Below are 27,243 nucleotides of genomic sequence, written 5' to 3' on the forward strand. Positions count from 1 at the left end.
AAATCTGGATGTCACAAAACTTTCATTCATTTGTTTATCCACTCAACTGACTTTTGCTGACCTTCTATTACAAGCCCAGCTCTGTGTGAACAGAGGAGACAGGGAAGGAGGGAGAGACAGGGAAGTCAGTGATCCCCACCAGAGTGATAAGAGCCATGCAGGATGGTATGGGGGATGGAGGGAAAAAATGAAGCTGAGGCAGCTTCCCAAGACTGGCTCATGACTTCTATGGAACCCTGACTTGGGGTGATTGAATTCTAGGTACCTTGATGAAGCTCAGGATAAAAAATTAAAATTAAAACAAGAGCTAGAGAGGTGGACAAGATGGAGTGGCAAGCTTTTGTTATCCGTATAAAGGTTTCAAATATAGCTCTTCTCGAGATATGAGCAATCCTTCTTGGCTTCCTTAAAGCACATCCTGGACGCAAGGCCAAGAAACTGTTTCCTTCCATCACTGAGACAGAACATCTCGTGTGACAACACATGCACCCTCCCCCCAACCCACCTCCCACATGCTGAAAGTCAGAGCTCAGACTCACACTGCCCGCCCCCGCGCAGGACACTAACGACTTGGGAATCACTAGGAGCAGAGCCTGGCATGTGCGGGAGCCACCCTAAGAGAAACCGTCCCAGAAGAGAGGTGCTAACTAGGTGAAGACATATGACTCTGAGCTCCACTTCCTGATTCTAATGGAGGGAGAGTCTGGCATGGAGCCAGGAAGCAGAAAAGGCATGAAAGGAAGAACTAATTTGGAGCTGGCGCAGTGAGTGTTTTCTGGCTTATTTAAACACGTAGATATAGAATTCAAGCAGGGAGGAGGGAATCTGACTACCAGATGGAGATGCTGAGTGAGGTAGCATGTCAACAATGAAGGCAGCAATGCCCAGGCAGGAAAGGAGACATTTTTGACAGCAGGGAAGCTATAGAGGGATCGATGCTTGGTGGATTGGGTGGGTTCCACTTAACCTCAGGATTTTATTTTCACTTAAATCTCGAGGAGGCAGAGGATGAGGTTACTGGCTTGACCTCGTGTTAAAGGAAAACCACAACTCAGTCCTTTAAGGATGACTAAGGAAACAAGTCAAGTAGCTAACAAACAGGCAGATGTAAGACCTTGGAACATGAATGTACTGAGTGCCTGGTGTGAGGCAGAGGGAGTGTGCTGGAGTACAGGGAAGCACAGAGGAGCATGACTGCATCCTGGCCCTCAGGGAACAGCCATTCTGGTTGCTGTTTAATGTCCCAAACACAGGGAGATGCACAGAAGGCAGAGAAGGTCCGCAGGTAGCCGTGATGTGGCGGAAAGCTCCCAGAAAACCAGTCGTGCAACATCTCTTGGCAGTTTGCTTGCTTGGGGACCTGAAGCGAGTCTCTGAAATTCTCCTTTTCCCTTCTGTAAACTAGCGGTTCCTTCGAGGTCACACTGAAGAGTCACGAAGGCAGTGTTACAGGGTAACAGCGTGCTGGAGGGTGGAGGAAGGGCTTGGAGCCGTATTCTACCAGCCAAACCCACATGTGGTAGCTCTCAGGGGATGTGACTTTCCCTGGATAAAAATGTGGCAGGACAGGCAAAACCACTGGGAGAACTTAGAGGCAACAGTCAGAGAGAGGGCTTCCCTGGTGGCTCAGTGGTAAAGAATCCGCCTGCCAGTGCAGGAGAGACGTGTTGGATCCCTGATCCGGGAAGATCCCACATCCATGGAGCGACTAAGCCCATGCACCACAGCTGTTGAGCCTACGTTCTGGAGCCCATGAGCCACAACAACTGAGCCCACGGGCACAACTGTGGAAGCCCACACACCCTAGAGCCTGTGCTCTGAAACAAGAGAAGCCACCTCAGTGAGAAGCCTGCTCACCACAGCTAGAGACTAGCCCCCTCTCTGCAACTAGGAAAAAGCCCGCATGGCAACAAAGACCCAGCACAGCCAAAACTAAATAATAAATGAATATGTGTGTGTGTACTCAGTCGCATCTGACTTTTTGTGACCCTATGGACACATGGGGAAGACCCAGGGGAGCCTGGATCCCACCAGGCTGCTCTGTCCATGGGCTTCTTCAGGCAAGAATACTGGAGTAAGTTGCCATTTCCTTCTCCAGGGGATCTTCCTGACACCCGCAATCTCTTGCACCTCCTGCAATGGCAGACAGATTTTCTTTACCACCGAGCCACCTGGGAAGCCCAATAAATAAATGAAATTGTTTTTTAAAAAAGATGTTTAAAAAAAAGAGAGAGAGAGAGAGTATGCATCCACCTCCAGCCTAGTTCTATAGCGTCTGGAATTCATTGCTTCTCCCTCAATGTGATTCCATGATTCATGCTTCTCTGGATGTGATGTCACGTGCTCTCTGCTGTTCATTGCACTGCATTCCAAGGGTGGCGGAGGGAGCCTTTCCGATGTCAGAGAGCTTGGAAATGAGTCCTTGGTTTAATTTTAACTCCTTCTATAAACCGTGGCCTGATTTGAGGAAGACTCCGTCTGCGTCTGGCCAGACATCCCTGCCCCTCCATCGCTTCCTTCTCTTCACCCCTTTCTCCTGTGCTCAGGCCGACCGTCTCGCCTGTATCGCACATATGGACTTTGCAAATAAGTGTGAGGTGATTTGTGAGCTCATCTAACTTGAGAAGAAAGAAAGTGTGTCAGCAAAGCCGAACAGCCAGCCAAGTGATGAGCCCCTGCAGTTGGGGAGCTGCCTGCTCCTCTCAGGCAGTGAAATGTTATCTCGGCAGGGGGATGGAGTCCAGGCAAGGCCAACAGATCAGCCAGAGAGCCCCTTCTTTCTCTCCCAGCCCCAGATTCTGCTGTATTTTTGTTTCCCCCTTGAGCAGTAAGTCAAGTTCCCTCTCTTCTTTGTATAAATTGAGTGACGTTATGGCTGAGGGAACTGCCCCCCTTCTTGTTCACGGCTTTTCCCCTTTCCCTTCACCCACCATCAAGGAGGCTGGATTTACAGATGGGCAACACCTTGCAGAGGTGGACACGACTGAGCGACTTCACTTTCGCTTTTTACTTTACTGCACTGGAGAAGGGAATGGCAGCCCACTCCAGTGTTCTTGCCTGGAGAATCCCAGAGACGGGGGAGCCTGGTGGGCTGCCGTCTATGGGGTCGCACAGTCGGACACGGCTCAGATGATAAGGAATTTGCCTGCAATGCAGGAAACCTAGGTTCGATCCTTGGGTCAGAAAGATCCCTTGGAGAAGGGAATGGCCACTCACCCCAGTGTTCTTGCCTGGAGAATTCCATGGATAGAGAAGCCTGTCGGGCTACAGTTTATGGGATTGCAGAATCAGACATGACTGAGCGACTTTCACACACACACACACACACACACACACGGCACCTCACAGGGGAATAGAAACCACCCTTCTCATTGCTCAGATGCCGACAAAGGCACTGAACGTTCCACCGGGAGCCCCCAGGTGATGGATGAATCCCAGTTAGTGAGCCACATGGTGGCCGTGGGTGGAGGATGGGGGTGAAACAGAGGGAGTGAGTGGAAGAGTCCTCTGAGGACAGATGGAGGGATGGCGACAAGCAAGGGTTAAAATGGCCGGCCACATTTTGACTGAGAAACATTAACTTAGGGCTGCTGCTGCTGCTAAGTCGCGTCAGTCGTGTCCGACTCTGTGCGACCCCATAGACGGCAGCCCACCAGGCTCCGCCGGCCCTGGGATTCTCCAGGCAAGAACACTGGAGTGGGTTGCCATTTCCTTCTCCAATGCATGAAAGTGAAAAGTGAAAGGGAAGTCGCTCAGTCGTGTCCGACCCTCGGCGACCCCATGGACTGCAGCCCTTCAGGCTCCTCCGTCCATGGGATTTTCCAGGCAAGAGTACTGGAGTGGGGTGCCATTGCCTTCTCCAATGCAGGAAAGTGAAACGTGAAAGTGAAGTCGCTCAGTAGTGTCCGACTCTTCGAGACCCACCAGGCTCTTCCGTCCATGGGATTTTCCAGGCAAGAGTACTGGGGTGGGGTGCCATTGCCTTCTCCAACTTAGGGCAGGGGTCAGCAAACTTTTTCTGTAAAGGGCCAGGTAGTAAATAATTTGTTCTCTTTGTGGGCCATGCGGTCTCTGTCCCAACTACTCCGTGGTCGTAGGGCAAAACTGGCTGCAGACAATTGGTAAACGAATGGGCGTGTATCTCTGGCCCCAATAAAAGATGGTTCAGAACAAGAGGCGGCAGGCGGGATTGGCTCGTGGGCTGCAGTCCGTGTGTGCATTTAGCCAGCTATCTCGGGGAGAGGTGACCTCTGCCTCCTTCACGTGGCTCTGCTTTTTCCACCCTGCTTCTCTCTTGGTACCGACTCTGGGTGTTGGACTTGGACAAGGAGACCCCCTAAATGAAAGCCACTGGGCTGGTGACTTCAGGGCTCAGGATTTTATTGATAAACCCCCCACCACAGGACAGGTAGAGAGTGCAGGCACTGAAATTCAGTCAGCGGAGGTGTTAGGAACTCCCTTAAGCAGTTTGGTATTAGGCTTCTCTGGTGGCTCAGTGGTAAAGAATCCACCTAGCAATGTAGGAGACAGAGATTGGACCCCTGGGTCAAGAAGATCCCCAGGAGAAGGAAATGGCAACCCACTCCAGTATTCTTGCCTGGAAAATCCCATGGACAGAGGAGCCTGGCAGGTTACAGTCCATGGGGTCACGAAGAGTTGGACACGACTTAGCAGTTAAACAACAACATAGATATTATAGAATTCTATTTTCTGCCTCTTTTCCACTTTCCAGGTCTGAATGTTGACACTCTGACTTCAGCCTCTATATGTGTCTTATATTTCCTATTGTAGCTTCTATTCCTTATCCATTCTATGCTTTCAGGAAGGGCTCCTTAATCTAATACTCCACCCCCTGGGTTCACTCCTTAACTGCCCTCTGTCCACCACTTCCCCTTCCATTGGGCTCCTTCATCCAGCCTGAGAGTGAGCTCAGTGATACAAGCTAGACTCTGCTTGGGTTCAAATCCCAGCTCTGCCTGTAATTGTCGACCAGTTAACCAATTCGTGCCTCTATTTTCTCATCTGTAAAATGGCCTTAATAATAGTACCCAGCCCATGTTGTGAGAAGTAAATGAATAGCCTGTATAGAACATTTAGAATAACAGGATCACCAAACCTATAGTGTTCTCATATGTAGTGCTTCGATTTCCTTATTTTCCTTCACAATTTTTTCACCATATTTTATTGATAATATAAAATGGATTCTGAGTGGTAAGAATGATAATGACTGCACAGAACCTGGAGTTATCACTGGGTGACAGAAACTTGTCTTCAACCCGTAGGTATGTGGGAGGTCTTAGGTTTTTCATGATCAGTTGAAATCCTAGCCCTTTAATACTTTGGTATCAGATGCTATTTGTTGTACAAATACCAGTTTTTTCAGCATCAGAACTCCTCAGGGGTCTAGTTGTGGTCAGATGAGCTCACGGTGCCCCTGGGAATACCAGCTTCTATTTTCTAGTGCTGTGCTTTGGGGACGGTCAAAGTCCTGCCTAGGTGAGCTTAAGGGGAGAGGTCATGAGCCCTCGGGGATAGCCCTGGTCATCCCAGGACCACCGGTCATCATTCCACCAGAAACCTCTGTGGTTCGGTTGAACTCTAAGCCCTTCCAGGGAGTGCACTGGAAGGGGGCCATCTCCAAGGATTGCTCACCAGCCTGGGGGGGATGGGGGTGTTGGGGGGGCAAGCCTGAGGGCAGCTATGTAGCCTTAATTCTACTACCCCCCACCAGGGTTTCTTCTGCTCAAATAGTAGCCCCGCCCCAACACCCCAGAGACCTTAGACAATAGGCACCAGTACCCTGCAGCCAATTTCTGTGTGGGATGGGTGGTCAGGAATTGTCCTCAGGCTCCTGGGAGGTGTGGTGGAGGCAGGGAGACCAGAGCAGAATTTTCAAAGCTTTCTTCCATCCTCTTCTCTCACTGTCCCTTCCAGCCACCTTCCTCAGCCCCACATCCCACATTCACACTGATTGAAGACAGGCCAGTGACTCAAGGTTCTGTGCGGTCATTATCATTCTCACTGCTCAGAACCCAGCTTTCCCTCTTGCTGCTGTGGTTTCTCAAGGGCTGATTTTGTTGGCAGGAGCCTGCACACTCTGCTAGTTCCCTATCTAAGGAAGAACCAGAAAACAGAATTGTAGAGTCTGAGAAAACTGAGATGCTGTCCAGCTTTCCGTCCTGGGTGTGACTCTCCCATGATGGCTCCAGTGAAGTGTCATTTGGGCTCAAACAGTGAAGGGATGGACCCGCTCATTTTCAGTGACTTGTATCTGAGACATACCATACATACGGATGAGTGCTAAGACCTAAGTGCATTGCTCGATACAAGTTACAAGTTACCATGCTCAGTTGTGTCCAACTCTTCGTGACCCCATGGACTGTATGTAGCCTGCTAGGCTCCTCTGTCCATGGAATTTTCCAGGCAAGAATACCTGGAAAATACTGGACCAAGGTGCCATTCCTTTCTCCAGGGGATCTTCCCGACTCAGGGATCGAACCTGCGTCTCCTGCATCTCCTGCATTGGTAGGCAGATTCTTTTCCATTAAGCCACCTGGGCAACCCTCACAAAAAGAATACATCCAAATAATCTGCACCCAAATTTAAAAATTCTACAAGTGGGTTGTTCATTTTCACATCACTGTTAGGAAAGTCTCCTTTATTTTAGCTAAGAGTTTCCTTCTTATAATTTCCACCGATAGTTTCAGCTCTATGGAGTTACACAAAAGTGCAATATTTTCTCACCATTAAGTATTTAAATATTTATCTTTCCATCAAGTTTCTCCCCCCGCCCGAAGTTAGACAATCTTATTTCTTTCAAGCAATTTGTCTGTAACAAGATGGTATTGCAGTGGTGACGTAAGGAGACGTACAAGGTTGAAGGACTCACTCATTTAGGCAAAGGGATGTTTGGAGGACAGATGTTTGGGGACTGGCCTAGAAGGAGGCAATAGAAGGAGAGAAACAGAACCAGCACTGTGTCTGCCAGCATAAGGAATCCAGGGCCTTTCTGCCGGGTCACACCAGGAAGTTTGGCAGCTCTGGGCTGCCAGGTGGGTGGGCATGGGGCAGAGAGCAAGCGAGGTGGACCTGCTACTGTGCAGCCTGAGGTCCTTCCAGAGGCCTGACATGGGGCAGTCATGGTCCAAGAAATCAGGGAGGTGTGATCAGAGCCAGCAGTGGCGAGATGACAGCTCAACTGAGGTGGAGCTGAGAGAGCTCTGGCTACTTCCAAGACTCCACAGCCATGCATCTGGAAGCTGAATATAGAAGCCAGTTCTCTGCAGTTCTCACTGGACAGACTGGCAGAGGGAATAAAGCATTCAGGATTGGTGGTGACACGGAGGAGATCTGTAGACCTGGGGAAGGACTGATGCTGAAGCTCCAATACTTTCGCCATCTGATGTGAAGAGCTGACTCGTTGGAAAAGAGCTTGATGCTGGGAAAGACTGAGGGCAGAAGGAGACGGGGCAACAGAGGATGAGATGGTTGGATGGCATCATGGGCTCCATGGACAGGAGGCATGCTGCAGTCCGTGGGATCGCTGAGTTGGACATGACTTAGTGATGTAACGACAAAAAAAAAAAATGCATAATTCATTACAGGTGTCCAGACATAGGCTGAAGGTTTGTGTGGAAAACAAGAAGTCCAACTCTGAGCCCCCTTCCACAACTGAGGCACCACAGGCAGGCCCTGGAGCCATGAGTAAGGACCGAGCGCGTGTGCAAAGGGAACCTGTGAAGCCTGGGAGCACTGGATCCATGTGCTCTTTGGGTTTCTTCCATTGTCCATAGAGGCCCCTCTCTTTTTTGAAATTAATTAATCCATTTGGCTGTGTGGGGTCTTGGATGTGGCTCGAAGGATCTTCTTTGTCTCATGTGGGATCTCTCGTTTTGGCTCATCAGACTCAGGAATTGTGGCGTGAGGGTGCCGTGGCGCGTGGGATTTTTAGTTCCCCAACCAGGAATCAAACGGGTGTCCCCTGCATTGCAAGGCCACTTCTTAAGCACTGGACTGGCAGGGAAGTCTCAGGCCTATCCTTTTAGCCTCTCTTTGTGCAGGCTTGGAAAGGAGAGTGTGGAGTTATCTCAGCTAAAGGGCCTCAGGAAAACTGGGGCCACCTTCTTTTTCTCTTCTTCCTCCTCCCTCTGTACTTTTTTTCTAACGTACTGAGTCACTTGAATAAAAAGAATGAAAAGGGTGAAAAACGAGCCCTTTAACTTGTGTGCTCCCTATTACCTGTTGTATCTATGCTTACATTTATGTAGGTGTTTGCTATGTTCCTTTTTATACCCTTCTTTAATTCAACTCTTGCTCTTTCTGTGTGCAGGAAATAATGGAAAATAAAAGTGGGTGATTAGTTTCTGCCACGTACAGAGACCGCCCCTGCATTTGCCACGACGGGCTGTGTTTATAGTTTCTCCTGTGTAGACTTTTGGTCTTCGACCTCCTGAGTTGCAGGCACTTTTGCTCAGAAGGAGTTCATCTGTTTCCTGTTGCCGTGTGCAAGTTTCATGGCTCTTTTTCCCTAGGATTCCACGGCCGGGCCATACAATACCAAAAAGCATCGGCTATGGCTTATCCTAAAAGACTGCCAGAAGGAAAAAGTGCTGGTGGAGAAAAGAGAGGTTATTTTGCCTTATTGCAATGAGGGGGAATTTCACCTTGACAGAATCTAGAAGCATCTCAGAAGGGAGAAGTCAGGGGAAGGTTACTAGGGGTAGATTACTTAGGCTTGCACTGAGTAGCTTTACGGTGGGTTTTGCAAGGCAGGGAACTAGTTGGGATTAGGCAGAATTTCAATGCACAGTAGCTATGGGTTGGTAGGCACAGATGTGAGTATCTAAAAGTGAGCTTTGATGAAGAGACTGGTAGTCTTGATAAGTTAGCCATTTTATTTGAATGTTATTTATGTATTTAAAGTTTAGTTCATGTGCAATGTTATGTTAGTTTCACATGTACAACATTGTAATTCCATATTTTTATAGATTATACTCCATTTAAAATTATTATAAAATATTACCTATATTCGCTATGTATGATCATCTCCACATAGATGCAGAAAGAGCATCTGACAAAATTCAACACCATTCCTGATGAAAACTCTCCACAAAGCTGACATAAAAGGAACTTATCTCAACCTGATAAAGGCCATTTATGACAAACCACAGGTAGCATCATATTCAATAATGGAACGGTGAAAGCTTTTTCTTTAAAATCAGTAACAAGACAAGGATGCCCACTCTACCACTTCTATTTCATATAGTATTGGAAGTTCTAGTCACAGCAACCATACAAGAAAAAGAAATAAAAGGCATCCAGCTTGGAAGGGAGAAAGTAAAACTGTTACTATTTATAGATGACATGATACTATTTATAGGAAACCCTCAAGTCTCCACCAAAAAACTACTAGAACTAATCAATGAATTCAGTAAAGGTGCTGGCTACAGAACTAATATGCTCGCTATTTTAGTAGTTACACTGTCTAATGTGCCAGAAGCAAGTATTTATTGATAATTTAGTAATTTTTGCCTGGTTCCAGCATTATTCAGCTCAAAACCAGGAAATTATGCTTTATCCCAGAACCGTTTAGCACAAGAATGGAAAAATATGTTGTTAGTTTTTTATTCTGTTGTATTTGAACATTTTGCTTATACTACAATTGAAGCATACAGAGAAAATACGGTTTCAATGTTTTGCATCTACCTATTCTGCTCTTCTGGATGAGTCAACTATTGGGGACATAACAACAAAGTCAACAGTGTAGTCATTTAAGTGTGTGTGTGTGTTAGTTGCTCAGCGTCTCACTCTTTGCAACCCCATGGACTGTAGCCTGCCAAGCCCCTCTGCTCATGGGATTTTCCAGGCAAGAATAATACTGGAGTGGGTTGCCATTTCTTTCTCCAGGGGATCTTCCCAACCCAAAGATCGAACCCACATCTTCCGCATTGGTAGGTGAATTCTTTACTTCAGAGCCACCAGGGAAACCAGTATGAATTTCAGGGAGACAGAAACATTCTGACCAAATTACCCTGCCATAGGGCCTCTAGATTAGACCAACTTGCTTCAAGATAAGCTTCTGTACTATGCAAATAAATGAAGACCAACCTGATGAGAAAAGCAAAGGCTATTTATTTTGAGCTTGGTATGGATCAAGGGAGTCAGCACCATCACTTGCATTTTGGCAGACTCTAGGGCAGGCAGAGGAGTAGGAAAGCTTGACAGTGGGAAAAGGGAAGGCAGGAAACGTGTGCCCTGATTTGATCTGTTGTGGGGAAGCTGGAGACAGGCAGAGCATCCTATGTGATTGATTGGGGGGTGTGTGCATTTGATTTTTTCTGATTGGCCCTAAGATGGAGGTGGGGACAAAGGTTAGGAAAGATGTCAGTTATTAATCAAGTACTGGCCATTTGGGGCTGATTATTATAGAAGTTATTGTTCAGCTTCCTGGAGTCTCACTAGGGATAGCAGTCTGGCTTCCTTCCCACAAGACTGACTTGTATTAGGCTGCCTGCCTAGGCTGATTATCGTAGATAAGGAGTTGGCCTTCTGGGCAGATTTTAGGTCAGATTCTATTTTTAAACATGGCCTAACTATTTCCTTTGCCAACAAAGGCCCATCTAGTCAAAGCTATGGTTTTTCCAGTGGTCATGTATGGATGTGAGAGTTGGCCTATAAAGAAAGCTGAGTACCAAAGAATCGATGCTTTTGAACTGTGGTGTTGGAGAAGACTGTTGAGAGTTCCTTGGACTGCAACGAGATCCTACCAGTCCATCCTAAAGGAAATCAGTCCCGAATAGTCATTGGAAGGACTGATGCTGAAACTGAAACTCCAATACTTTGGCCACCTGATGCAAAGAACTGACTCATTTGAAAAGACCCTGATGCTGGGAAAGATTGAAGGCAGGAGGAGAAGGGGACGACAGAGGATGAGATGGTTGGATGGCATCAGTGATGCAATGGACATGAGTTTGAGTGAACTCCGGGAGTTGGTGATGGACAGGGAGGCCTGCCCTGCTACAGTCCATGGGGTCGCAAAGAGTTGAACATGACTGAGCAACTGACCTGAACTGAACTATTTCCTGTTGGTTTGTTCCATCTCTCACTACCATAAACAGTCTGACCTCATCTCCCAGAAGTGCAATGTAGACCTCGGCTCGAACTCCACCCCATCCTCCTAACAATGCTGGGCTCTTCTGTGTTGTCTCAGTGCTCTGGCCCTTGGTGTCAGCATCAATTCCTTTGGGATGCTCCTAAATCAGGCCCTCCCCCAACTGCCTTTATCCACTCATCATCTCCTGGACAGGAAGGGGAGGACTCATCTGTGCTCCACTGAGGCATCTCCTCCTCCCCTGGAGCAACAAGCAGGTTGTATCTCCAGGGGAATAACTTTTCTATCTGCAGGAGAACACTGAGATTCTGGGTGCTTCTGGTTGGTGCTTAGCAGGTCAAAGGAGGAGATAAAGGAATTCCCATGGATCTGAGGGAAAAAATGGTCTTTTTGCTATTGTCTTGCTTCAAAAAACTTTTTTTTTTTAGATTTTGAATATCAAAAGCCTCAATATCAGCTCTTTCTTTCTCTTTGCATACTGTATGTAACATACCCACAGACCTCTGGACAGATGACCCTGGAACCAATTAGGAAGAAAGACCTATACTTGCAAAATCAAAGGGAAAATTACATTAATACTTTTCCAAAATATGGCTCTCATTACAGAAGATACTTTTCATTGTGTTCAAATAGAATTTTTTTGTCCTGCTTTGCTTCAGCTGGCTTTCTTTGGAGGCCCAGAGGTTAATAGGGAGAGAAGTGTAGCTATTTCTTATGCCCTGTTTAGGAATGATCTCTTCCTCTTCATTTTAAGTGCTGGAGTATAAAGTCTCTTTTATCCTCTCAGTATAGGGCTCCATCTTCTCAAAAGGGTCTCCATTGGCTTTTCTATTTCTTCTCCATAATTTGAGCTCCCTGCCCCCTCTTGCTTGAATATTAATGGAAAATAGATCTGCAACCCATAACTTGTAAGGATCTTGTTCATAGGGCTCCCCACCTACCCCCCCAACTTTACTGCAAGCTCTTTTTAAAGTTTGTGTGCACATGTGTAATAATAAGCCCTGTATCCCCTTCTTGTCTTGATCACTCTTACAGACTGTGTGTAATAATACTTTTATATCTGACTTTGCCTGTTACTTCATTCCCTCTAGTTCTAAGCCATTATTTAACATTTTCAGAGGCTCATTATGACTCATTGGGCAGCCAAAGAAACATAATGAGTCCAAGATGACTGCACATGGCGGTGCTCCACAAATAGATATTAAACAGCTCATGAAATCTATAAATGTCCTTACTATCCTGGGTGCATTATAAAGCTATGAATCAATAATTCAGGCAAGTTTTTTCATCCTGTCTTTAAAATCTGACTTTTGGGATGTTTTTCCTTCTGGAAGTGGAAGCTATGTACATACTGGGGAAAGAAAGCTGGAGGGAAAGAAGGCTAGAAAGATGATGAAGAATACAAAGAAAAAAAGGAAGAAAGCATGACTTATTTTAATAGTATAAGCCCTTTCTCTCAGCTTCATGACAGCTGTCCACATAAGGAATAAAAAAATTGGCACAACACAAGCACTCAAAAAGTATTTGTTGAATGAGCAAAGAAATTTTATGATTGTTTTGGGTTGAGTTTACATTGGTTTTGATGATTACCTTTGTTGAATTACCTTACCTGTTCTCTGAAATGATCTCTCCCTCTCATCATCTCCTTAGTTGGAAGTTCCTTACCTACAAGATACTTTCCAAGACTTGGCTTTGTTTTCCTCTGGGATAACTTTCCCACTTTTGTGTCCTGCCCCTTCCTTCTCTTCATCTCGCTATTCCCTCATCGACCTCCGAGGTACACACATCTCAAAAGTGGCCTCCATGTCTATATTAGCCAGTGTCCCAGCAGGAAACGGATGGACCCTCTGATCAGTCTAGACTAAAGGAGAGTTTATCGACAAGGGACTAATTATAAACTAGTGGGTGGAGTTGAGTGCAACCATAAGAACTGGTGTAGAAATCTAGGGCCAGCGGCAGTGGAGCTGTCCCCAGGGAGAAGGTGAGCTAGTGGGTAGGTCTGTTGAGGATGAGCAGTGGCTTTCAACTGAGCCATCCTTCCAGAGAGGGAAGGGAAGCCCTAGCTTCCCTTGTGGCTCAGACGGTAAAGTGTCTGCCTACAATGCGGGAGACCTGGGTTCAATCCCTGGGTCGGGAAGATCTCCTGGAGAAGGAAATGGCAACCCACTCTGGTATTCTTGCCTGCAAAATCCCACAGATGGAGGAATCTGGTAGGCTACAGTCCATGGGGTCACAAAGAGTCAGACACAACTTCACTTTCACTTTCCAGAGAGGGAAATAAACGTCCTTGAACCCCCTCTCTCTCCCTCTGATCTCCTGAAGTGCTCTCCATTGATGGAAGCTTATGAGAGTTTTTTTGTTGTGGTCCCTGTAGGCCAGCCTCTCAAGGAAGAGAAAAAGTGGTATAGAGGAAGAAAGACTTTTTTTCTACCCTCTTAAGTTCTGACACAGTCTGAGAATTAAACCAACAAAAGACATATTAACAGGAGAAAAACAACACTTTTATTTGATGTTAATATTTTTACATGACACGGGAGCCTTCATAGAAAGGAAAATCCAAAGAAGTAGACAGGTCTGAGAGCTTATATGCCATTTCCTCAAAGAAAGATACATTGCGGAGATGTGACAAGACAGAAGAGAAAGGGTTTGGCCTAGGAGCAGTGAATTATGGGGAAGTGACTAGGAAATGTACGGGGAGCCTAATGGAAGATAAAGGTAATCCTAGTAGGTTTCTTTCAGATTCATCTCCGTATCAACTTCCCTTCTTGGGTGCAAGAATATTCACCTCTTCCTGGTGAAGGATGAGCACCTTTCTCATGGAAAATCTGGGCCCTACTTTCAGATAGAAAGAGGGGTGTGTGGGGAGCCCTTCCTGCTGCTGCTGCTTCTCAAAACCATATGCCAAAGGGACATATTTTGGGGTGGCCTACTCTGGTTCTCTTTAGTGAATCAGAAGGTACATGATACCATTCTTCTGAGCCTCACAGACGTCCATGCACAGCTTTGGGATCCCACACCTCAACTGCTTAACCCTCTAGGGAATCCACTTGTTAGGGTTGGGGTTTCCATCATTTTATCCCATTCCCTATTAAGATGACTGGTGTGTAATATGGACTCATTCTCTAAAATGAAGTAACGTTTTGAGTGTATGTGGAGCCAGAATTGTTAGAAACCTAAGAGATGATTTTAACAAGTAGTTCAGAGCCAAATCCTAGTTCTCTTGATTCCCAGTCTTCCTCTCCTACTTCATTTTAACTGCCGTCTCAGGTTATCATTGGAAGGAGAATCCACACGCATTTCCCATAAAACCAAGAGTCTTATATTTTGGCAACAAGAGAGAGACAGCAAGGAGGGTTGGAACTGCCTGCCTCGAGTCCTTTGCCAAAAGCAATCTCGGAGCTCTCTGGATAAGCAACACTTTCAAACCCAGCAAAGTGGCAGGAGCTGGAGTCACGAAACAAAGTGCAGGGCTCAGGAATAACACGAACTACCTCTGGTGGTGGGTGGTGAGGGTGGCTTCCCTTTTAGCATCCTATTAGCCCATGATCTTTAGTTCCCAAAGTCTTTCTCGGTTCCAAACCCACAGGCGGGGATGGTGGGTGGGAGGAGGCTGGGTAAGATGTTCCTGAGTTGGGAGGCAGAGCTGCTGGTGCCTCCTCACTGAATGATTCAGCGAGGCACTGCTGCCCTATTGCTGTGTTCTTCCTGGGAAAAGCCACCCTTGCTGTGGAAGCGATTGCCTGCTAGAAGCACTCATCATACCACGTTGGGATTGTCTGTTTATTCATCTGCCCTCGGGGAACTGTGTGCTTTTGGGGGGCAGGGGTCACGTCTTTGTCTAGTCAAGCAGCTAATGTGTAGTCGGCACCCACCCCCCCCACCCCCAAAGAACAAAGAAAGGTTGTTGGATTTGAGGATATGGATTCAGTGATGGGCTAGCTCCTAAGACCTGGCGTTCTTAGCGCTCACCTGACCCCTAATCTGTCAAGAGAAGTGGTTCTATCAGTGTCAGCTGTCTGACACGATGACCCAGGAAGGTCACGTGCCTGAAACTCCATGTGACGTGAACTATAAAGGTCAACTGTAGCTGAACTGCCCAAAAGCCGTCAGCTGATGGGATGACTTTGGACAAGTTAAACCACCTACATGAACTTCGCTATTAAAATAAGAAGGTTGGAAACTGTGACTTATAAGGTCCTTTTCTTCTTTGGAATTCTTTAAAATTTCCCTGTTGTCAAACATCTGAACTTTCTTCTCTGACAAGACAGCAGCCAGTCCGTGAAGCTCCCCCTGAAAAGGATAAAGGGGGAATTGGCGGATTTATGATCGTAACCAGTTCTGCTACTGCCAAAAGCAAAAGAGCGCTGGATTTTTTAGTTTCTCAGAAGACATACAATGTTTGAAAATCATCTTCCTTCTTGCATTTTCCAAAAAGTAAAAGTAGAAGAGCCATCGAATTCTGCATAGCTTGTCTACTTATAGACACAATTTTTAATGCATGTTTTTTCTTTCCTAGAGGGGTAAGGGAGAATTCCCATAGCTGGAGGCGTGTGTCAGCCAGGGGACTCTGGGAGAAGGCGAGTGTGACTGTGGGGCTACGCTTAATTCATTAAAATGTGTGGTTTATGAAAATTGTTTTGCCAAAAATGAGCTTTGTGGGAAGAAGAAAGCAGCGGGGAGGACTGGGGTGAGGGGGAGGGAGGAATAAGAAGTGCCAAGAGAAAAGGGACTCTTATTTGTTGCTAAATGTTGAAGCCCACATAAGAATGTGTCATGAGCCAATTCCAGGAAATTAAAATGCAAATTGGGGGAGTGTAAATCTATTAGGCTCAGATATTATGTGTTGACATTATCATTGTCCTATTTTTATACTAACAGTGAATATTCTCCAATGACTTAAGAAAGTTTGAGGAAAGTTCTTTTGAGTTCACCTCCCTTCTCATTTTTTATCTTCTATCAAATCAAATGGCAGTAATATAATGACATTGTTCTTTTTTTCCCCTTTCTGTGGATACTGTGAGTTATTTCAGAAGCCAACTGCATTGGTGAGGGTAACACTAGCTGCTGTAACAAATAAACCCAACCTTCAGTGACTTACAGCAGGAGTCTATGTCTCATTCACAGAACAGTCCAATGCAGATGTGCCAGGCGGGCACCAACTTCCTCAATGAGGTAAGTCAAGGATGGAGAGGCTGACATCTCATAGCTTTGCAGTCTCATAGGAATTAGATGTGCTTAGTATCCAGCCAGGGAAAGAAAAATTGAGGGTGGAGAAAGCTCTGTCTTCTTAATTGCTGTGGCTCAGAGTGACAAATCCCGATTCTACACATATTCCCTTGGCCCAACCCAGAGGGTGCTAGAAATAGTCGCTGATCCGATGGTATTTGCCCATCAGGAGCATTTTACCAGGGAAGGAGGAGCTTGAATTTTGACAGTCATTGGTGTTCTGCCCATTTATCTTCATTGCTCTCAGACTCTAAGAAAAATGGCAACACTTCCTTGTCCCTTGAGTGTGACTTTTTCTCTAAAGACCTTCAAAGCAGAGTCCTAATTCATCTTTTCCGTGAGATGGATGATTTGGAGGTGAATTCCCACGGGAGCACTACCAGCTTCACTCTGCATCTGCCTCCAGGCTTTCCCCTCATCCTGCTCCATCTCTTTTGGAATTCCACTTCCACCCAGGTACCAGGGCCCACCCGCAGTGGTTTCTCCTCACATTCTTTTTGCTTTTGCTTGTTTTCCTCTCCAGAGGTCTCCTCTCTCAGAGATATTTCTTTGAAAATCTTTGTCTTGATCAAAAGCATTTCAAGAATTGACAAACCAGTGGGGAGATAACTTCCCTTTAAGGAATCTCTTGATGGTCAGAGGCCCCAAGTCATACCCAGGCATGTCTGACTGTGCCTATACTCAGCAGTCACCAATGGGGTCCCCTTCCTCACTTATAAGTCAGGAAAGAACTATTCATAATAGTCTCAAACTGTAACCAACCCAAATGTCCATTAAATGGACAACAGAATGAATAAATATATTGTAAAATGGAATATTATACAGCAATGAAAATAAATGAACTCCTATTATATGTATACATGAAAAGCTTTCAAATATAATGCCAAGTAGCCAGACCAGAAAGAATATGTAAAGTACAGTTCTACTCAGTTGTGGCCTCAACGCAAATAAAACTGACCTGTGGTGTTACAACTCAGGAGTGGGCACCTTCGGAGGGAAGTAGTAATAATTGATGGAAATTTGCCAGGGATTTCTTAGATGCTGATAATGTTCTGGTTGTTGAACAGATATGTTCATTTTGTGAAAGTTCATTGAGGTACAAACTTAGTGATCTATGTGCTTTTCTGTATGTATGCAATACTTCATTAGGAAAGTCTTAAAAGTCTATTGAAATTAAAGAAAAAAAACTATTTTTCTTCCAACTAGCTGTTTCAATCCCAAAAATAGGGCAAGACATACCAGCTGTACAGATTCTTAGGTGAGATTGCAAAACAGCTGTACATAGAAACAGCACTTGGAAATGTCCACACGAAGGCCCAGATGGCTTCAATGTGTTAAACTTTAAAGGTCATCAGGATGGGGGTAAGAGATAGGCAGTTTGGGATGGACGTGTACACACTGCTATATTTAAAATGGATAACAAACAAGGACCTACTGTACAGCACAGGGAACTCTGCTCAATGTTGCAGCCTGGATGGAGAGGAATTTAGGGGAGAATGGATACATGTATATGTTTGGCAGAGTCCCTTTGCTGTTCACCTGAAATTATCATAACACTGTTAATCAGATATACCCCAATAGAAAATAAAAAGTTAAAAAAATACGTCATCTGAGCTAGTGACCATTGTACAGAAGGAATAGTTTCTAGATACAACCAGAGAGGTTCATCTCAGAATTATCAGGTCGAGAGGACAGCACGAGGTCAAGTCAGAAGAACTATAATGCAATTCTGGTCTCTAGCAACAGTCCCACTTTGGTCTCCCTTTTCTCCTGCCAGTCTCCACGGTTACATCTCATGGGATGTGGTTTTACTCACAGGACACATGGCTGTCTATACCCAGTGGCTCAGACTTAAGTTCCCCTAGAGCTGGGCTAGGTTGATTGGATATTTTTGAAGCTCTATTGTTTTTAATATGCAGTAGCTGAGAACTCTATTCCTGAGCCCTGGAACTATCATCTTCATTACGTAAAGGGAATTTGGCCTCCCCAATCAGAGCAGAATGATTATTCAACTGCTTCATATTTTTCTCATCTAATCCTTGAAATCTTGAGAGGTCTCTAATTGAGACTTCCTAAATTCATTTCCTCTAAGTACTCCACTGCAGCTAGAACCGTTACTGGGGCTCAGAATTTTCTCTGACGGAGATACAACTGCTCCTCTGTCGGAGTCTGGGGAGAAGCTAACCTCAGTGCCCTGTTTTTCTAAGCTTTGGTGGTTGAGAGAAGGCTGACAGGACAGCAAGGAGGGAAGGATCCACACATGTCACCTTGAGTGGAATTTAGAAAAAGCACAGACTTTGGAGTCAGACAGATCTAGGCTCAAATACAAGTGTCCAACAATCGCCAGATGCGCAAATGACTGCATCTTGCTTAGATTCAGTTTTTTCAATTATAAAATAAATTGTGTTTATTTGATAGAGACGTTGTATGTGAAACACAAAACAAGCTATGTAACGTTCCTAGTGCGATGACTGACCCAAAGCAATAAATAAGAAGAATACTTAAATAGCATTTACCATGTACCAGGCATTGTTGTATGGGCAGTGTATATGTCAACTCATTTAATTGTCACAACAATCCTGTGAGATAAGTCCTGTTGACATGATCAATTTATAAATGAGGTGTAACTTGCCCAAAATGTCAGAGCAAGGCCACTGACCCAGGCAGCCTGGACCCAGGGCCCACATCTGTTCTTTTCCACTACACCAAACTGGTTTTCTGTCCCTAACGTGGAGAAATACATTATGGATTGTTCACTTAAAGAAACTCTTCTTTTCTCACCTTTCTCACAAATCTTAATGGCGTATCTAATTTGTACAGTTTATGATAGAGAGATATTAAGGAGATCCCTATATGGTTTTCCCCTGGATCTTGCTTGAACCTCTTCAGTGAAAAGTTTTAGAGACTAGGACAGCTTTGGGGAGCTCGGCTATCCTCCACAAGCCCGTGCTATGGCATGCCGAGTGCTGTGCTGGGTGATGAGGAAAGAGCCTCCTCCCTCCTCACCCTTCCACCTCCTTCCTGTGGAAGCGCTGAGGAGCAAAGACCAGAGAACAGGCCCTCGGGCTATGGATGGGCCACTGCTCCTGCAGCTGGGCCTCCTCGGTCGGCTTCAGGGAGGCTCGTGTGACGCCCTGACGGAACCAGCCCAGGGAGCCCCTCCAGCCTGGCCGTGCTCTGCCGGTTTGCTCCCGAAACAGCAAGCACACTGTTTCTCCTGGACGCACTTGCCAGCCGCAGCTCATGACCTTCCAGAAATTGCTTTGCTTTTATATAGCAGGCTTTAATTTTAACTCCCTTACCCGCCCGCCCCCGCCCCCCCCCCGCTTTTTTTCCATCAAAAATTAATTAAAACACCATGGCAAGCACAGAATTCCCTCGCTCTGGCAAGAAAGGAAAGAGAAAGGAAAAGAAAGGAAAAAAAAACATTTCATTGTTTGCCACACCTGGGTTGGCAAAGTCCTCAAGAGTTTTGCTGGAGTTGGCATTCAAGACAATCGCTTCTCCAACCCAAACAGTCCTGCTGAGGGTGGCCATGCCTCCTGGGCCTCCCTCAGATCTGCGGGTTGGGGGGAAAAGCCAGGCCCTGAAGGACATTCTTGGCCCAACTTGAATAAATGAGTGCCTACACAAAGTGCATTTTCTTGCTGCCCTCCACCCCACCAGCTTCTGTCTTCTCCCTCAGGCCACCTCTCTCCTTCCCAGGGGGCTTCTCCTTCCCTTAACACACCTAGGAATCATCCTCTCTACCCAGGTCCCAGCCCACCATGATCAGGCTGTCAGGCCTTGACAGGTGAACCTCAGCCCAAGATCTGGGGGGATGGGGAGGGCGTGCCTGACTCCCCTCTTCCTGGCTCTCCTTCCCCGCTCCCCATCCCCACACCCAAGCCCTGATATGGGTGGTGAGCGCCGAGACAGAATCACTCACAGGAGTTTGGAGTGTTTGCCTGTAGTTCTTCTGGCCCAAGCTGGTATTTTCGCGATGCTTCCGAAGTCGAGTTAAGACCAACAGTGATCACAGCAAGCCCAGTGGTACATTCATGTTGAAACCGACATTGGTGTTTCTCCTAAACTTGATGCTCTTGGAGTTTATATAAAAAGGAGGAAGGACAAGCTGGAGGAACTGGCATTCTCCCAGTTTGCTCCATTTTCTTCCCTGGTTGTGTAATGTTCATGGCTGCCTGCTCCACGGAGAAGCAGGAGTTAATGCCAAGGCTCAAAGGGCCCGGTGAGTGGTGGGCGGGGGGTGGGGGGTGGGAGGGAGAGGGGCGCGGGGGGGCGGGGGGGGGTGGGCGGAGCTGACGGCTCCCAGCAGGGGAGCACGTGGGGCTTCTGTCCAGCTTTCTTGAACCACAGGACTGATTTTCTGCTGGAGTCCCCAAGAATCAATGAACCTATAGTCCTCCTTCCAGAAATTATCAGACTCTGGGGAGATGATAAGAAAGGAACTGAAACTATTTTTGAAAAGTTTTCCAAAGTCAGTGAAGGCCACACAAGGCCCCCATTGCCTTTCATTTCTGCCGGGTCAAGGAAGGGAGAAACACGAGGTGACTGTGTGGTTGGAAGCTTTGGCCGAGGCCTATGTTACTCAGAGTTAAGACTTAGGAAGTAGAATGTCCCCGGGGGCCCTGGTGCTGACTTTGAGTCGAGATCTTACATGTGGAACAGGAAAACAGTTGCCCGTTATGCTTGCGCAACAGCAGCGTGAGAGATTCTTTCACTCGAAGAATCTTTATGGGCTGATCTGAGAAGCCTGAACTTTAAGGAGATGACAAACGATGTGAGCTGAGGGGAAACTGGGTTGGTTCTGGGTGTCAACTACAAATTGGCACTTGCCGTGAGCACTTGCCATGTACCTCTCCAGGGATTAAGTCACAAGCTTCTGCTGCAACTGCTGACCTTCAATGGGAGGAGTTCAGGGTGGAGATCAGCAGTGAGGCGCTCTGTGCTGAGGGGGCAGAAACCTGGTAGGACAGGTCTTCAGATAGATATTTTCAGGAGCCAATTTCATGAGCCCAATTCTTATATCTCCTCATATCTAGAAAAATGCCAAAATCCTTCAGGGCAATGACTGTTCCTTGTGACTAGCAAAGACTCCACAAAACTAGTAGAAACCTTCTGGAAAAATATGTGCTAGATTGCCCGTATTGCCCCTTCATCCAAATCACATGTATATTAACCTTGCCGCAACCTGCCTCTTCGGAGCAGTTTCTCAGAGCTATCTGAGGTGCTGTCTCCTGGGCTGCAACTCGCATTTTGCCCCAAATAAAACTCAACTTGCAGCTCTCACTTTGTGCAGAATTTTAAGTCAGCCTGGGTCATGGAGCAAGCATTGCCCTGCATGCCTTGTGTTGTTCTTACTTAGGTTAGATTCACCGCAAGCATACACTGAGTGACTCATTTAAGGAACGTCCCCAGGAGAATCCGGCAGAAGGTTTGGGGAGTCAGGCCCAGAGAAGAAGGATACTAAGTAAGGGTGTAGCTTGGTGCAAAGCCCCAGAGAGGGAAGCGATGAGGGGCTGACCCTCTCTCCAGCCCCATGGCCCCTACCATGGTCCTGATTAGGACCCAGAGAAGCCGGAGTGTTTATATCCTACTTCCGCCTGTCACCTGCTGGTTAAGGGCTGTCACCCCTTTGTTGTCCAGTCGCTCAGTCGTGTCCGACTCTCTGCGACCCCATGGACTGCAGCACGCCAGGCTTCCCTGTCATCCCTGGAAGGATGCAAATTCTCGTTACTTTTCTCAAGCAGGCAAAGTAGTTCCAGATCCCGGAGGGTAACCTGCTGCCAAAGCGACAAAGGTCCTGCTCGGCACACCTGGAGCTGGAGCAGGAAAACGAGAAGGGAACCCTTGGGGGGTGTGGCCGAGCACTGCCTGTATCGTGTCTGTATCGGCTGTATCGTGTCTGGACCAGAGAGCGCTGGGCTGGCAGGTCATCACAGAGCAGGTCCAAGAGAACCCGGCAGGAGCAATCCGCGGGGGCGCACACGTGGTCACTGGTGATTCGTGAGTGCCCCCAACCCTGCCACCGATCCCAGAGTTATTGTCAGCCTGTGGTCCCCGGGGGGTGTGCCAGTCATCTCAGCTTGTTCTGGTCCCCATGCCCCTGCTTGGCTGCATGGAGGTGGGGGTCGTTGTGGGATGGTGGTGCATGAGCTGGGAAGCCACATACGTCGCCGTCATTAGCAACAGAGCCCAGCTTTGCACAGAGACTTCTGAAGGCACATCCCTTGTCCCTAAACCTCAAGGAGGAGCCTGAAACACAGCCCTTGGCTTCTCAACTGTGGCCTGCCTCGAGGCGGCCTGCCAGCCTGCAGAGAAACAGAAATTAGCTGCAAAGGCAGCTCTGGGATCCGTTTTACCTGATCCTGAAGTCTTTGGGAGACCGGTAGGGAGTCAGGGACGTGAGGCTACCACCCAGGGGCAGAAACAGCCAAACTCCTGGCTTTGTGCGAGTGCAAATCCCGCTGGTTAAGCCACACTGTCGCAGGCCTCCAGATCCTTGTCAGGCCTCTGCCTCAGACTAAAAATAATCTCTCGGATATAAACAAATGTAAATATATTTTTAACCCGCCTCAGAAAACCACCTTCCTGTTGGGTTTCAGGGCGTGTTCTCCACGTCAACCGGCAGATCACAAAAGCAACTGCAGCTCCTTGGAACTTTCCACCACAGATGGGCGATGGTGACCCCAGGTGACATCTGACTGCGATGACAAAGTGACTTGGGTTGAGAGATTAGAATCTCTAACTGCCTTGCGGTTTCAGAAGGCAAAAGGAGACAGACCTAAAAGAGGGGTGAGAGCTTAAAAATTCAGGGTGAATCGCTCCAGGACGATAGACTTGTCTGGTGGGTCATTCGTGTGGCTTCCTGAGGAAAAGCTTTTCAAGCCCCAGTTTGATACCGTTGAAATGGGCTGTGGAAACACAGGAAGCCCATCCCTCAACCGAGCAGCTCACTGGCAACTGCTTCCAGATGGAGTGGCGGTTCACCCCGTGAGGGCAGACAGACAGCGAAGGGAAAGCGGCCAGCTGACACCGATGTGGAAGACTGTGGCATTATAAAAACTGTATTCTCTCTTAAAGGCGTGCACAGGGCAGATGAGCCCTGAGTCACAGCTTATACCTGATGGGATAACACTGTGTTCCTGCCAAAACACTCATTCTCTCACTCCGTAATCGGACGCCGGGCACCCCTTCCTTCTCCTTGGCACTTCCCGCCATTCCGACGAGGAACTTCATTGCGGGGACACTGTGTGCTTTTCAGCGTGTCCCACATGGCCAGAAGGCAAGGCTAGGAATCGTTGGAAATATTTGTAGATAAAGAGGCCGAGATAGAAGGAGCCATGACATGTGCCCAAGGTCAGTGCTGGGTAAGCGGCAGAGGCATTTGCTGGGCACCAAAGGTAGGCCCTGTTCTGGTGATGACCTCAGGCTTCCTGTTCTTCCCATGAAACGGTGGAGGCTCGTCCAATGGAACGAGCACGAAGCCCGCTCAGGAGGGCAGAGCCCGAACTCCCAACCCCACCGCCTCCAACCTCTGCCGTTGGAACCGTTTGGGAGCCTCCTTCACCTTGGCCTTCTGCCTCCAACAGTGTCATTTCTCAGGGTGGAAAGAGGAATCCCTCCACTGTGCCAACATCACCACCCCCCACCCTGTACCCCCCGCATCCGCCTTCTTCTCACCCCGAAGAGGGAGCACAGAGGGGCAAGAGCGAGCCTGCCCAGAGACGGAGTTTTGAGACGTGAGGTAATGCTGGTTCCCCATCCATGGCAGGAACCAGAGGGAGCCTGGCAGGGGCCCTGAGGGAGCAGAGCGCCAGCCTGGAGATTTTCTTTATGTTTGGCCTGGAGGTGTTCCAACCTGAAACTCAAACGAAAGCTTTACAAATGTTCTGTTACCGAAGTGTGCGCGTGTGTACGTCTGGGGGGAAAGGATACACGTAGAAGGATTTGAGGGGCGGGGAGGCCACTGCGAAGCAGCTGGACTCAACACCTATCCTTACCTGCAGCGTCTCCTGATGACCCCCGCTAGAAGGACGAAGCCTCACTACCCCAGCTCTTGGATTTTGTGCCTCAGTCACACACCAGTCCAGGGATGTGATTGGCACGCTTCGGTCCCAGCCATCCGCTTGTCACTAATGTGGTTGCTCACCTTCCTTCAATCTCCTTCCTTCTCTGACCCTCAGCCTGCTCGGTCATCAACTAGAGGCCCGAGGCAGACAGCAGGCATCTTTCCATTCACAGAGTGGTATTCAGACGCAATCAATGGCACATGTGATTTTTAAGCATCGGTCTCCCGTGCTTCTAAGACGGATTTGAAAAATGGGAAATGTTAAGGGGCTCAATGCATTCCTTTTTCTGTCTTTTTCAAAAGACCTTTGCTACTTCAGACACTGCCTCTGCGATGAGTATGTGTGTGTGAGAGAATATGTTTGCAAAACACACGAAACATTTGCGTATAATAGCATTTTCACAGCAGTGAGTATAAACAGGCCAAACTTATCTTCTGCAAGTGATTAGGAGTGGCTTTTCGTGGGTGTCTCTGAAATGACAGATTGTGCAACTTTTAGAAAAAAAAAAGTTTATAGGAAAAACCCTACACAGGCAATAATATTTTGACCTTGAGGGGGAAAAATATGCTCATTTGTTTATAGAAAATAAACTCCCTTCCGAAGTTTACGTTCAGAAGACCCTTGGTTGGCTGCTTATAAATAAATTGAGAACAGAATTGTTGATTACTCAGTTTAATGTTCTTTTACTAAAGTGAAAATATTGTGCATAATTAGATTAAGAAGAGATTTCAGAAGAAAGGGTGACGATCTGAGTAATCGCGGAGTCAATACAGGCACATTTTGATTTTATTAGCCAGCTATTAGAGCCGTCTTTGGCATTTATATGTGGTGCGCAGGGCAGGCATGGAGCCGTGGAGAGTCATTTGTGTCCGCTGTCTGGACTAATTGAGCGACAATAATAAAACGCTGTTTTTAGATAAACAATGGGTGGCACAGCTCCATCAGTCCCCGCAGGGAGCGTGTTTATGTCTTTCAAAGAGCCACGGGCGGAGCTCGCCGGCCACAGTCATTTCACAGAGCAAAGTCAAGTCCTTTAAATCAACTAAATTGAACGCAGTTTTGAAATGGAAATCAGGGGTCCCAGTTTGGAGCTGCCTCGCTGTCAGTGGGAAGCTAGAGGCACCGATTGCCCTTTGGTCCTCTCCCAAGTCTTCTTCAAAGGAAGGAGGCCCCGAATGACATTAGCAACACAGGGGAATCAAAGGTCACGTAAGATGTGTAATGTGTGGGTGCCGAGCAGCCTGACATGGAAATATCATCATAAATCCAGCTGCCCACTTCCATGCCGCCCTCCTTTGCAGAAAGTAGACAGGCCCATGACAGACGAACAGTCTGAGAGCTCCAAGAATTAAGTGGGTGAGTGCTGCCCCACCCAGGGCGCAGGCATTTCTCCTTGGGACCATGAGCTCTACCTCCATTCTCTGACCCCTTCAAAAAGTGTTCCTTCCTTCCTTCTCCCTCCACGCTCTTTAGACTGAAGAGTGTCTAGACATGAACCTCTGCTCTGTGTGGAGATTAAGATCTCTAGTTACAGACTAGGAACAGAAAAGCACTTGCAGACTGGTCTCCTGAAAAAGTCACTTTATCTTAACGCAGGCTCACACAACCACCAGGCTTTTGTAGGCGCCAAGGGGTGGCTGGGAGGGTTTTAACACCTTTCTCTTTTCAGCCATCAGCCTTCTCCAAGCCAATTCAAACAACCACACCTTTGAGGGAAAAGCAGTGTGCTTGCCTGGCAAATACAGCTTCAAGATAGGTTTCCTGCACCCCACCAACTAAATTGCATGCATCTCTTTCCACTCTTACAAAATGTCATTGCCACCGCTGTGTTTTAAAAAGTTGGGTAGAGTCCACTGACATCTTCATTCAATAGCTCTTCCTTAAGCACCTACAGGACACCAGGTCCTGTGCTGGTTGCTAAAGAGACAGCCTCTCATAAGACCAACCCATGGAAGCTGAGGTCTTGTGGGGATACAGGGAGATAAGAACAATATGATAAAATACTGCCCTGGGGAGGCACTCGAGAGGCCATGAGTGGCTTCCTCTGTGTCTTAGCTCCTGCTGCTGTGATAAAACGTCAAAGACTGGGCTTCTCCGGTGGCTCAGTGGTAAAGAATCCGCCTGCCAATGCAGGAGACAAGAGTTTGATCCCTGATCCAGGAAGATCCCCCATGCCACAGAGCTGTGTACCACAACTCCTGAGCCTGTGCTCTAGAGCCTGGGATCCTCAACTACTGAACCCATGTGCCCCAACTACTGAAGCCCACGCGCCCTAGAGCCTGTGCTCTGCAACAAAAGAAGCTATCATAACGAGAAGCCTGTGCACGGCAACTAGAGTAGCCCCTCCTCGCCGCAACTAGAGAAAAGTCCACACAGCAATGAAGACCCAGCACAGCCAAAAATAAATACATAACAATTATTAAGAAAAAAAAAAAATCAAAGCCTGAGTGGTTTAAACAACAGACATTGATTTCTCAGAGTTCTAGAGTATGTAAGTTCAAAAGAAAGTGGGGGTGGGGCAGATTCAGTTCTCAGAGATATCCTGCTCTTACTCTTTTTGTAAAGGGCACTAATCCCATCATGGAGGCTCCACCCTCATGACCTCACCTGCCAAAGATCCACCTCCAAATACCCTCACACTGGGGGTTAGGGCTGCAGCATATGAATACAGGGGCTGGAGGGGGGTGACAGACATTCAGCCCATCATTCTCTGCCAGCATACCAGCCGCAGACCAGCTGTTCTCCCTTAGGTCTTCTCACTGTGCCACAACCCTGACTTCCCTCCTCCACACTACCATTTCTGTCCATTTCTCTGATCCAAGCTACTGGGACAGA

General features: G+C 47.3%; 1 long non-coding RNA gene across 1 annotated transcript; it reads left to right on the forward strand.

Moving 5' to 3' along the window:
• Positions 1–534: 534 nt before the first annotated feature.
• LOC113881897 lies at positions 535–25,064 on the forward strand. The gene is made up of 4 exons (XR_003508200.1): positions 535–764; positions 16,141–16,282; positions 22,084–22,342; positions 22,942–25,064. It is a non-coding gene; the product is annotated as an uncharacterized LOC113881897 (long non-coding RNA).
• Positions 25,065–27,243: the final 2,179 nt, after the last annotated feature.

Source organism: Bos indicus x Bos taurus, chromosome 23 (assembly GCF_003369695.1).
Source record: "Bos indicus x Bos taurus breed Angus x Brahman F1 hybrid chromosome 23, Bos_hybrid_MaternalHap_v2.0, whole genome shotgun sequence".
NCBI classification, from domain to species: domain Eukaryota; kingdom Metazoa; phylum Chordata; class Mammalia; order Artiodactyla; family Bovidae; genus Bos; species Bos indicus x Bos taurus.